This window comes from Clytia hemisphaerica, unplaced genomic scaffold (genome assembly GCF_902728285.1).
Source record: "Clytia hemisphaerica strain Z4C2 unplaced genomic scaffold, Clytia hemisphaerica genome assembly, whole genome shotgun sequence".
NCBI classification, from domain to species: domain Eukaryota; kingdom Metazoa; phylum Cnidaria; class Hydrozoa; order Leptothecata; family Clytiidae; genus Clytia; species Clytia hemisphaerica.
This window is the reverse complement of record NW_027104500.1, coordinates 945,529-957,809: the sequence shown is the minus strand read 5'-3', so window position 1 is coordinate 957,809 and position 12,281 is coordinate 945,529. Positions and strand designations below refer to the sequence as shown.

Genomic DNA, 12,281 nt, shown 5'->3' with positions numbered 1-12,281 from the left:
TAAGCCAGATTGATTCAGTCACTAGGATAAATCTGATGGTAAGTTGTGACTGAATATCTGAATATCAGTTTTTCAAGGCAAACTTAAAATTCCCTACATCATAAAATTCATTAAAGCGCCGATTACGCTATATTACCGTCAGCCTTATCTTGACCTTGTAAAAACTGGCTTGGTTAACCAGGCTACATCAATCCAAGCTTCAAAAGAAAACACACCCTTCCTTCGTCTTCGAGACTGGAATTGACAGTGCTATTTGAATTTTATCTGTAATAATCTTTTCTTTCAAGTAAGTCAAAAAGTCGATTGCGGATAATGCGTCTTATCTTAAGATACCTTGCTACACAAATATTACTAGGCAAGTATTTAACGGCCTTGAAATTTGCACGATCTGAAATTAACACAGATTTTTCTGCTTTCTCAAGGAAACTGGCTGGTTTTAATTAAGGGGGTTTTTATTAACACGAAATTTTTCAATTCTAGTAATATTTGTGTAATAAGGTACTTTGAAAATTGTTTGAACTGGAAACTGTAACAGGATTTTTTGTTTAATGTTGATAAGTCTCGATGTAGCTTTTTTTACCTCTTTTAGGTGCTAGGTCGTTTCTCGTATACGGAGACTTCTTCGTGCGGTATCAAAGATGATCAAACCAACATATTTGGTTTCATAGCTGGGTAGGTTAATGAGGCCCCCCAGCGGACCTACAATTCACGCAATCACGCAATTTTTTTCCCAAATTCACGCATTCACGCTATTTTTTTTCGCAATTCACACAATTTTTGTTCACGCAAAGCTTTCCAATTCACGCAAATTGTTTTATTTTTCACGCATTCACGTACGCAAGTGAAAAAGCCCATTCACGCAAACCGCTGGGGGCCCCGTTATTTTTTTTCTTCCCTGCCTATTCTATTTCACGAGTTTCAAATTAACGTTTTGTTTTGATTTCGCGTAAGTGACGCGCAAAAAATTTCAAGTAACAAAATTTTTAATTGGATAATAATGTTAACGAGCTCAGTTTTTGGACCTACCCCGGTGGAGGTCCTATAAATTAACCTTTGTCCGTTCGTCCGTTCGTCTGTTCGTTCGTTAGTTATTAGCTTTCCTCATGATTGGCTCATTAGTTTTTTCTGATTTTTTGCACAAAGATAGATAGCCTTAAACCCTCGAATGTGACGGAGCCCGATTTTCGAGAAAAAATTATGTTGGGTTAATTTGGGCCAAAATATGTCTAAAATTAGGGTTTTTTGTGATTTTCTCGAGATTTTATCATTAGATTTTTTTGATTTTTTGCATAAAAGTAGGGTACCACCACATTCAAAAGTTGGCTGAAGCAGATTTTAATAGAAAAATTTTTTTGGCTCAAAAAATGAATTTGTAGCTATAAGAATCACTATTCATAAGCATAGATCAATGTTCTTAACTAATTACGTATTATTTTGATGAGAAAAAAATGTTTATCATTTCAATCAGACCGATTGTGTGCGTTTTTGTAAATAAGAAAAAGAGAAAGCAAAATCTCCACCGGTACGACATATTTTCCATTCAATTAATATTAATATAAGACAAAAGGATGAATAGTCTCTATGGAGGAGAGAGGTTTCGCTTGCATATTTTTTTCAGTTTGTCTCCTGAAAATATTTTCTTGTGTTAGCTTGTGTTATGTTATGACACTGAGACACGCGTTGTGGAAGAGAGATGTTTCTGGTGTTTTACTGTTATGAATTTTAAAAGTTTCTAATCAATCAGATCAACCATTGAAGACATTGAAAATAACAGAGTGATATTAAGTATTACTATCGGATCACTCATCGTCTCCTTAATATTTCATTACAATATAGTCTTTTTCAATCTTTATTTAGCATAAAAACCAAATAATATTAAACAACAAGAGAAAATATCAATACCACAATAGGCGATTTCATTAAAATTCCAGTGTCGCAAGAAAAATACAAACACAAACAAACAACTTTCCAATCAATTTGCTATTTGCAAAAACTGCTGACATTCTTCAAAGAAGATTACCGTGGTGCAAAGCCTGTGCAAAGACAGAAGTCACCTGAAGAAGAAGGAGAAGGAGAAGAAGAGAGAAAAAAACAAATTTATTAGGAAATTTGATAGATATAATTTGTTGTTAAATATTGAAAAAAAATATTGAAAATAAAATAAAAAAGAAAAAGAAATCAAAAACAGAAAAAAAAATAAAAAAAATAAAAAATAAAAAAAATAAAAAAAATAAAAAACATAAAAAAATAAATAAAAAAGCAAATAAAAGCAACATTTATATCTATCTTTTGTAATTAGTTTTTTACTGATTTATACCTGGTGTCACCTATAAAGCGGTGGAGAGGTTATTAAATCAGTTGCCAACCTTAGTGTTGGCTGTCATTACGCTCATTACGCTCATTACAAAATTTGATATTACGAGACTTGAAATTACGAAATCTGAAATTATTACATCTAAAACTTTGTTTGAGTTCGATTTTTTGAAGATGGCTGACGAAAGATTTCAGAAAAGCCAAGGGAGACCAAAAGGAACATCAAAAAAGAAAAAGGGTTTTAAGGGGACACCTAGAAAAGTGAAGCAAGTTGATGATTCGAATCTAGAACGTGTAAGTAGCTTGTTACCATTGAGAGGAAAATCACCTTTAGGGTTGAAAAATTTACAGCAAAATGTTTGCTTCTTTAATTCAGTCCTCCAAGTACTTTACTCAATCGATAGCTTTCGAGAATTTGTCAATCATCTTGATACAAACAACCCTGCTAAATTGAAAGTTAAAGAATTATTCTTAGTGATGGAAAATTCTGCTACCACAATCGAAACATATAAATTTATTTCATCAATCGAGTTACCAAATTATGACCCTGCCCTACGACAACAATTTGACGCTGAAGAATGTTTAATGCACATTGTGAATCTCATTTACCCTTTCAATGCTAATAATAACGTACCCGAAAATATTTTCCAAATATCATTTTTAGAATCTATATTATGTCAAACTTGCTTCAAAGCCTCTGAAAGATCCTTATACGATACCGTATGCCATATCGAATTCCCTAATCGTTTTAAAGAAAATTCAATCGAAGTAGAAATCTCTAGACGTATCAACAATCCAAATGGGGAATTTCTCGATGAGCTGTACGAATGTTCTACTTGCCCTGTTAGAACAAAAGCAACTAAAGCCAAAACTTTGTACAACATTTCAGATACTTTAATCATTCAATTACTCATTTTTGGTTACGACCGATTAACCAACACCTCTAGAAAGTTAGCTCTCCAAATTTAAGAATCGAAACGGACATTGAAAATGTACTTATAGGGAAACTTCATTTACAGGCCATTATTTATCACCATGGGAATACTGCAAATAGTGGTCACTACACTGCAGCTGTAAGATACGGAGAAATGTGGTATTCAGTTGACGATGAGCGTGTTGTGGCTATTGGAAATAATGTATTTAGATGTACGGTCAATGACCATATTGTTCCTTACTTATTGATCTATAGAAAAACAACCGAAATAATACCGATTACTCCTTCGAGTCAAGATTTTTTTATTGAACCAAATGTCAATTCTTCAAAAGATAATATCCCAACAGCAAATATAACCACACAATATGTAGCTGAAAACAACACTCCCGAAGTAAAAAATCAAAATTCTTTTTTCTCAAAAATTGATGATAATAATGAGTTGAATCCTGAAGTCATGATAAAGAGATCTCTTGTTTTAGAGCTAGAAAGACAAAGCAGAAAAACAACGATAAACCCGTCTGAGTCAATTTCCACCACACCTGTAAAAAGAAAACGTAAACTAACAGTTTCTTCGAATAAATCTGTCATGAAGAAAATGCGGTGTAATTTTGATAACACTCAAATTGATTCAGCCAGAAAAATCTGCACGAAAAAAAAATGCAAAATTTGCGGGAAAATCAAAATGATTTAGAAAAGAAAGAAAGCCAAAAGTCTGCACAAATAAGAATGCGAAATTTGCGAGAAAATCAAAACGATTTCGAAAAGAAAGAAAGCCAAAAATCTGCACAAAAAAGAATGCAAAATTTGAGGGAAAATCAAAATGATTTTGAAAGAGATGAAAGTCGAAAATCTGATAAATCAAAGAAAAGGCTTTTTCGAGAAAATCAAAATGATTTAAAAAAAAAAAAAAAAACCAAAAATCTGCACGGAAAAGAATGCAAAATTTGCGGGAGAATCAAAATGATTTTGAAAAAGAAAGTGTTAAAAAAAATAATCGGATAAAAAAGGGGAAATTTCGACAGCTTAGCAAAATAGAGGAACAAAAAGAATTTGATAAAGTTCAAAGATCAAGCATGGTTGACCCTTCGATAACTTTAACCAAAGCTTTTGAAATCGTGAAGCAAAAATTTGTAACAGCTACACAAAACGGCCCGACAAACAAATGTCACATATGTCTAAAATGGGAGTACAAGGGAAACGGCAAGCGGTTCCTCCATAAAGAATATGAAGGCTTACCAATGTTTGAAGAATGTGATGCTGTCAACTTACATTGTGATTCAGAAGAAAAATACTGGATTTGCCACCCATGTGATAAAGCAATAAAAAAAGAAAAGTTACCAGTGCAGGCTCAAGCAAATAATTTGCAACTGTCTACAAGAATTCCTGAATTAGATGATTTGTGCCCCATAGAAATGATGCTTGTGTCGCAAATTATTCCCTTCATGTTTATTGTACCAAAACATAAAGGTGGGCAGCAAGGTCTCAAAGGACAGTGCGTAATGGTTCCGGCAAATCTAGACAAAATTCAAAAGATTTTACCAAGAGTTTGCAGTGAAGAATTTTTAATATCACTTGCTTTAAAGCGACGTCTTACAGATAAAAGCTATGTGAATAAACAAAATATCCGACCTGCATTTGTTACAAAAGCTTTAGAAAAGTTAGTTGAAATAAATAAATTTTATGAAAATGTTGTACCTAATGCGAGATGGGAAGATGAAAGTTTAAGAAGAGACCCTGAATTATGGTCACTACTTACTGATAAAAATGCACAACCTCAGCAAGATGATGAAAGTGATAGTGATGATAACATTGAAGGCAATGATAAAAATCACGAAAAACAAATTAAAGATAACAATTCCTCCCAGCCAACTCTAATGTATGAAATTGAAGGCGCAAATATTACTTCAGAACAAGCTATTGAGATTGCTCATAAACAACCCACCCCTATATCATCTGATGAAATTGTCAATATTGCACCGTGCGAAAACGAATTGCCTGTGTCATTCTATTCTGAACCAGATTGGGAAGCATTAGCTTTTCCAGGGCATTATCCTGATGCTAAGAATTACTTCAATACGCCTAGAGATAGGAATATAACTCCAATAAAATATGTCCATGCCAGGCTGAAATCGTCAGATGATAGATTTGCTTCAGATCCTCAGTACATATTTCATTCTTTGCATTGGACGGAAAGCTCGAATGTTGCTAGTGCAATCAGTTTTTCACAGCAAAAACACTTTCAAAGTGATATTTCTGCAGGATCATTGACCAACCCTGATAACGTTAGACAAATGATAAATGATGACCAAATTTTTCCAAAACTCATTCAAGAATATTAGAGGAACTCCACAGTGGTGCCATAACATGATGTTGGATGTTTTAGCTAAATGTCGTGTGTTTGGACCTAGCACATACTTTCTTACATGGAGTGCAGCATTATTTAAATGGACTAATATTATCAAAGTAGTCGCTACACAATACGGAGAAACTCTAACAGATGAAGAGGTGAATAATATGAGCTGGAGTGAAAAAGTTCAATATTTAAAAAGAAACCCTGTCACAGTAGCCAGACAAATCGATCACATTTTCAATAAAGTTTTTCCAAAAATGCTCATGAGCGGCTTGCATCCAATAGGACAGATTTTTAAATTATGACGATAGAAGAGAATTTCAACATCGTACGGGGCTGGAACACGTCCATTCACAAGTCCATATTAAAGATGCGCCTAAAATCAATGAGAGAGACAGTAGCAAAGACAACGAGGTTATAGATTTCATTGACAAATATATCACGTGTCAGCTACCGGATAAAGAAAAATATCCTGAGCTCTATCATCTAGTTAACACAGTTCAAAAACATCATCACACATTTACTTGTAGAAAGAAAAGTGGATCAAGATGTAGGTTTAAAGCACCTTGGCCACCTTGTGAAGAAACTCGTATTATACGTGGAAAATACATTGATAAAAATGAGTATAGACAAAGCAAAAGAATTTTAGATAAGGTACTTGACGAAATTAATAATTGCAGTACAGATCTTGAAAGTGTTACTCTTGATGATTTATTATTATCTTGTGATCTTTCAAGAGATGAATATTTCTCTGCATTAGATATAGTTCAAAGAAAGCTGACTGTGATTTACAAAAGGAAACCTCATGAAACTAACATCGGCCCATACAATACTGTCATAATTAGCCTTTTACAATCAAACATGAACATTCAGTACGTTACAAATATGTATGCGGTGTTAGCGTATATTACTTCTTCTTACATGTGTAAACCAGAAAGAAATATGAGTGAACTTATGAAAAAGGCACACAAAGAGGCATCTGGAAAAGCTGTAAAAGATAAATTGCGTGCTATAGGAAATGTGTTTTTGACTAAACGTGAAGTATCGACTCATGAAGCGATAAAAAGGACTCTGTCTTTAAAGATGCGAACCTCGAATATTGATGTTGAATATATTCCATCAGGACCAAAAGAAAAGCGATTAAGGATGTTAAAAAATCCATCTGAGCTAGCTAAACTCGATCCAGAGTCCAAAAATGTTTACAAAAAGAATTTAATTGACAAGTATGCTAATCGTCCTAATAACTTAAGAGACATGTGCTATGCTGACTTTGCTTCCACGTATACTTATCCAAAGAAAAACGAAAATGAAGAAGAAGATGAAGTAAATGAATCTGACAATGAAACAGAAACTATCGAGATTAATGCTGAATTATCCAAAACAATTACATTGAAAAATGGCATGGGGAAAATGAGAAAAAGAAGCCGCGCGTGTGTAATCCGATATCATAAAGTTAGTAAACTTCAAGATAGAAATAATTACTACCTTGTACTTCTCCAATTATACATGCCTTGGGAAAATGAAGATACCATTAAAGGAGATTGTGCAACATTTGAAGAAAAATTCTTTGAAGTTGAAGAGGTGATTATGCCAAACATTTTAAAACATGATTCTAATTTTAACCAACCAAATGAAATAGACCTGGACGAAATACCCGTTTATGATAACTCTGACTCAGAAAGTAGCAGTGAAGATGAACAAGGCAACGATTATGGTGTATTTCATCCAGATTTGATAGACTTTGATCAAGACAAGGAATCTAATGATGAATCGAATGAGAACCCCTTGATACCTTTTACTGTGACAAATCAAAATCCTGCTATGCCGCGTGATTTATTTTACAATATGTGTTCTAATTTTAACGAAAAACAGAAAAACTTTTTTAATTTTTAATTACATATTTAAATATGTCGTGACTCTTAAATTAGCTGAGAAAAACAATTCCCTTGAAAAACCAGACCCATTTAGAATTCTATTAAGTGGTGGTGCAGGTGTTGGAAAAAGTTTCTTAGTAAAAGCTTTGACTGAACAGTTGAGAAAGATCTTGAAAGAGCCTGGTCAAAATTGTGACACACAACCATCTGTTCTTGTAACTGCATCAACTGGTAAAGCAGCAGCAAGCATTGACGGAACCACCTTGCACTCAGTGTTGAAACTACCGATATATGGAAAGGGGACATACGTTATTAATAAATCACTCAGCAATTCAAATATGCAAAATCTGAGAGTAAATTTAAATACTTAAGGATTCTTATAATTGACGAAATCTCTATGATTGGTGACAAAAGTTTTGATGATTTGAATTTAAGATTGCAAAATATCAAAGAAAATAAAGATTCGTTTGGTGGCATTCCTTGTTATTGATTGGAGACTTTTTTCAGTTGACACCTGTTGGTCAAAACTCAATATACGACCCAAAAGGTTTAAGATTCGCATGGGACGAATTCCAACTTTACGAGTTAGAGGAAATAGTTAGACAAAGTGGAGATTCCGAATTCGCTGAATTACTTAATAGGCTTCGTGAAGGTAACCATCCATACGTCAGCTGATATCGAAAAAATTTCATCTTTCGAACAAACTGATACAACTGAATGGCCTGAGAATTTCATGAAAATGTACATAACTAACCGACTAAAAGATCAGCAAAATTCTCTTTGCTTGAGACAATGTAAAGAATGGGGTAATAAACATACCTCTTTAGCAAAAGATGAGTCAAGAACTAAAGTTAGCTTAAAGAAAGATATGCCAATCAATGAGACTGCAGGGCTACCAAAGGAATTGACGATATGGTGTGGAGCTAGAGTCATGCTCACAATCAACAAAGATGTTGAAGATAAATTGATTAATGGCTCAACCGGGATAGTTCGATACATTCAAGGGCTTAGAAACAACAAACCCTCAGGTATGATATTGGTTCAATTTGACAATCCCTCATCTGGTAACAAACTGAAAGACTCGAGATTAAAATATGAATACAAATCATGCGTTCCTATTTACCCAGAAACAAAAACTTTTAAATTCAATGACATTGAAATTACAAGAAAACAGTTCCCATTGATTGTTGCATTTGCTACTACGATTCACAAAGCACAAGGTAGTACATTGGAATACGCTAGTGGGAATTTAGATCAATCAACTAGAAGTGGGAAAGGGTTAACACCAGTTGGACCAGGGCTTCTATACACGCTACTTTCTCGTGCCACATCTAGTAACAATATACATTTATTGAATTTCAAGCCTGAAAAACATATTGTTGTAAATAATAAGGCCCTAAAAGCAATGGAGGAAATGAGATCGAATAAGGCTTTATTGTTAACTCATCCGTTGGAAAGAATGCACGGTCCAAACTTGTGTCTTTTCAATATTAGATCATGGAATATGCATATTGAGCATTTCCTATCTCAAGAAATTTACACCTCTACATGCTGCTTGCTATGTTTTACAGAAACTGGTAGAAATACTGCCAAAAGGGTAGAGGATAATCCAAACTTATCTACTTGGAAAACATTACACAAACAAACTGAACATGGACTAGCAATAACTTATGATACGAATCATGTTCAAATAATTCAGTTATTAAATACAGTTAGTAACATAGAATTACTTCCGTCTTTGGTCATGGTCAATGGTGAATATATTTTACTCGTTTTAATTTACAGACCTCCGGCAAGTTCAATTCCTTTGTTTATACAGTCGCTGCAAATCGAACTCGATCAAATTGGACAGCAAATTGATGTTGCCACATACTCGACAGTAATTCTTGGTGATTTCAAACTTGCCTGATAACAGAAATGATCTGAATGAATTATTACCACCGCATATCTTTCACCAGCGTTGTCAATATCCCACTCATATCGATGGAAATATTTTAGATCTCATCTTCCAAAATAATTGCTCCGATGCAGCAGGGTGGATGCCATCTCCTTTCAGTGATCACTTTGCTATTTTTGTTAACCTCATTCCATACTCTTAGAATTTTCATAATTGATAATTAAAAATTCGGTAATTCATCTGTATATTTTAATGTATATTTTGTTTAAATGTAAAATGTATATATAGGACTTTTGTAAATAAATAGAATTGAGTTTGTAATTTTATTGCTCCCCCCTTCCCCATCCCCAACTCCGCCACATGAATCGCAATCTATGATGAAATGAAAACTGAAAAATGTAATCAAGTTTATTCTTACTTCAGTTTTAATTTATTTCTGAACGATTGTTTACAGTGTCAGTATTTTTTTGCTTTTAATAAACACTGTCTCTTTCAAGATTTTATGCTCTGTGGATTTATACCTTTCATGTTTTAAAGAATTTATTGCTGCCTTAAATTTTCATTCTTTCATTATAATGTTCATAGTTAAATGTACATGTTTTACCAGGTAGGTCCATAAAAGTATCGCTTGTTAACTAATCAAATTTAATTCACTTGATTTTTTTTCACGTACATGATATGAAATCAAAACAAAAAAATGATTTGAACCCCTCCCCCCTGTATTGTAAATAAAGTGGGTAGAAAGTTGGCTGTCTTTTGACGTCAATGCAAATGAATTCCTTTAATCTCAAACGCTAAGTAAACATTGATAAGCCGATAATACGCTGGGAACAAGGTTGGTGTCCTTTAAATTCGCTTGGTATGATGACAAACACCCAAAGAGCCATCTATGTAATTTTTTTTTCTCTTTTTTTTTTATATCCAGGAACACAACATGTTCATTCGCTGATTCATTCGATTGTCACGTGTTTTCATCACATGATCCATTCATTGTGAGTTGGAATTTTTTATTGAAAATTGTAGATTAGGCGAGACCAATTTGATTAGTTGTTTAATAAAACAACATAAAACAACAAATTTAATTGGCTACGTAGATAAAAAAAATGAAAATTCTCGTATGATTTAATAATCAATGTAATAAATTGAATTTAATTATGGCACATGAGAACTTTAAGAGTAACTTTTCTTCAAGAGAATGCCACTCTCCAAATGTTTACACTCCCTAAAAACTCTGGTCTCAATAGGTCATTTCACAGTCGCAAAGCGTAATGGGTAATCAGGACCACTGCACGCTATTGACGACTTACTATTGGTCCGAAGTTTTGAAAATATTTTAAGATTTTAGCGTCTAGCCAACGGGAAGCCATTATGGAGGCGCAATCAGTCATTATTACCCATGATCCATTTCGACTTGAAACGGCTTATATCTCTCAAATCACCGGACTATTACAAATCAAGATCAATCAATCGAAGACGAAATATGCTGGAATTTTTCATTTCTCGCATGTTCCTTTAAAGTGTTTCAACCAATCAAATGACATCACTCTTTCATTTTGAATTCGTGTCCACTCCCAAACTAAGAAAGGTATACCTGCTGGATTCTTTGGTCCGGGTAGATTCTGCCTTTGGATCCTTGCAACTCCTTGAAAATTATATTTTGTTTCCTATTCGTAATCTTTTTCCTTGTTTCTTTCTTTAGGCGAGGACAATTATAGATGGTATTGGTAAAGGGTTTGACCGTTCAATTTATTGTGTGTAGCAAAACCAATGGAAGATGTCGTGAAAGAACTTTTAATTAGAAAAATTTTCTGGCTTTCGAATGCATATTGTTTGCGAATAATGATCCATTCTGGAAATGAAAATATTTATGGAGACGAATAACAAAATACGCATGGCAGAATTTTCAAAGATGACTTATTTTCGAAATACATTGATACTTAAACGGCTGCACTCCCAATCGTTTGCCAAAAACCATTTGCGATTGGAGCAATATGTACATTTGCTATTGTTATCATAGGATAGTACATTTTAGAGAAGTTTTTATGGTTACATGTGTTACACGCGTTACATTACGAGATGGTTATCGACAGTTTCGCGATATCAACGATAAGTATCGATGGTTTTTTTTCACCACAGCTAATCATGTGTTTTCTTGAAGCGATAGAGATCTCCGTTCGGGCTTATGTGGATTAATGCAAAATTCAAACTGTTATTTAACCAAGTCAACCTCTCTCTTTGATTTTGGATCATAACAAAAGATACTAAAGATATATTACTTTATTAAGGAAAGGACTATGATATTCGCGTTGATGCTGGAAAAATTATAAGTATTGACTAAACGAGTAGCATAATAACTACTCTTTTTTATCTTCAAAGAATGTTGGATGTTGACCCCCCCCCGAGACTTTTGCAACCAATCACCTATTGTAAATATGACGTAATGTCAGACATTGCAAGGCTGCATATCATGAATTTCTTGACTGCTGACCTTTGGCCTATGAAGAGTTTTGGACGTGCTTTATTATATGCTTTGTTTCTTGGAGGCTAATTTAAATTTTTTCCAGAGACAGATTTAGACTCGTTAGTAAACACACTTGAAGATTTTGCCTACTAAACTACCGAGTGTTTCAAAAAAGTGTACAAGTTTGAATTAACTTATTAAGAAAACTAACAACAGTATACATTTCGAATTTTCAGAGGAAAATTCTATACATATCTTGTTGGTTCAGTTGTCCAAAAGTCATAACAAAATAACGAGAAAATTCATTCAAAAACGCTCGGTTTATAACATTTTTAATTTTCTCAGAATCTCAATTTTAAACTTTTACACTTTTTTTTGAAACACCCTGTATGATATTATACTTTTTCATGAAGCTATGTACATGATACATATATTTTTGCACCCTAATATTT

The 12,281-nt window shown here is 33.6% G+C and overlaps 1 long non-coding RNA gene across 1 annotated transcript; it reads left to right on the top strand.

Annotated features, from left to right (window-relative positions):
- Positions 1-587: 587 nt before the first annotated feature.
- Positions 588-11,699, top strand: LOC136821729 (uncharacterized). Its single transcript, XR_010848798.1, has 3 exons — positions 588-672; positions 10,294-10,360; positions 11,068-11,699. It is a non-coding gene; the product is annotated as an uncharacterized lncRNA (long non-coding RNA).
- Positions 11,700-12,281: the final 582 nt, after the last annotated feature.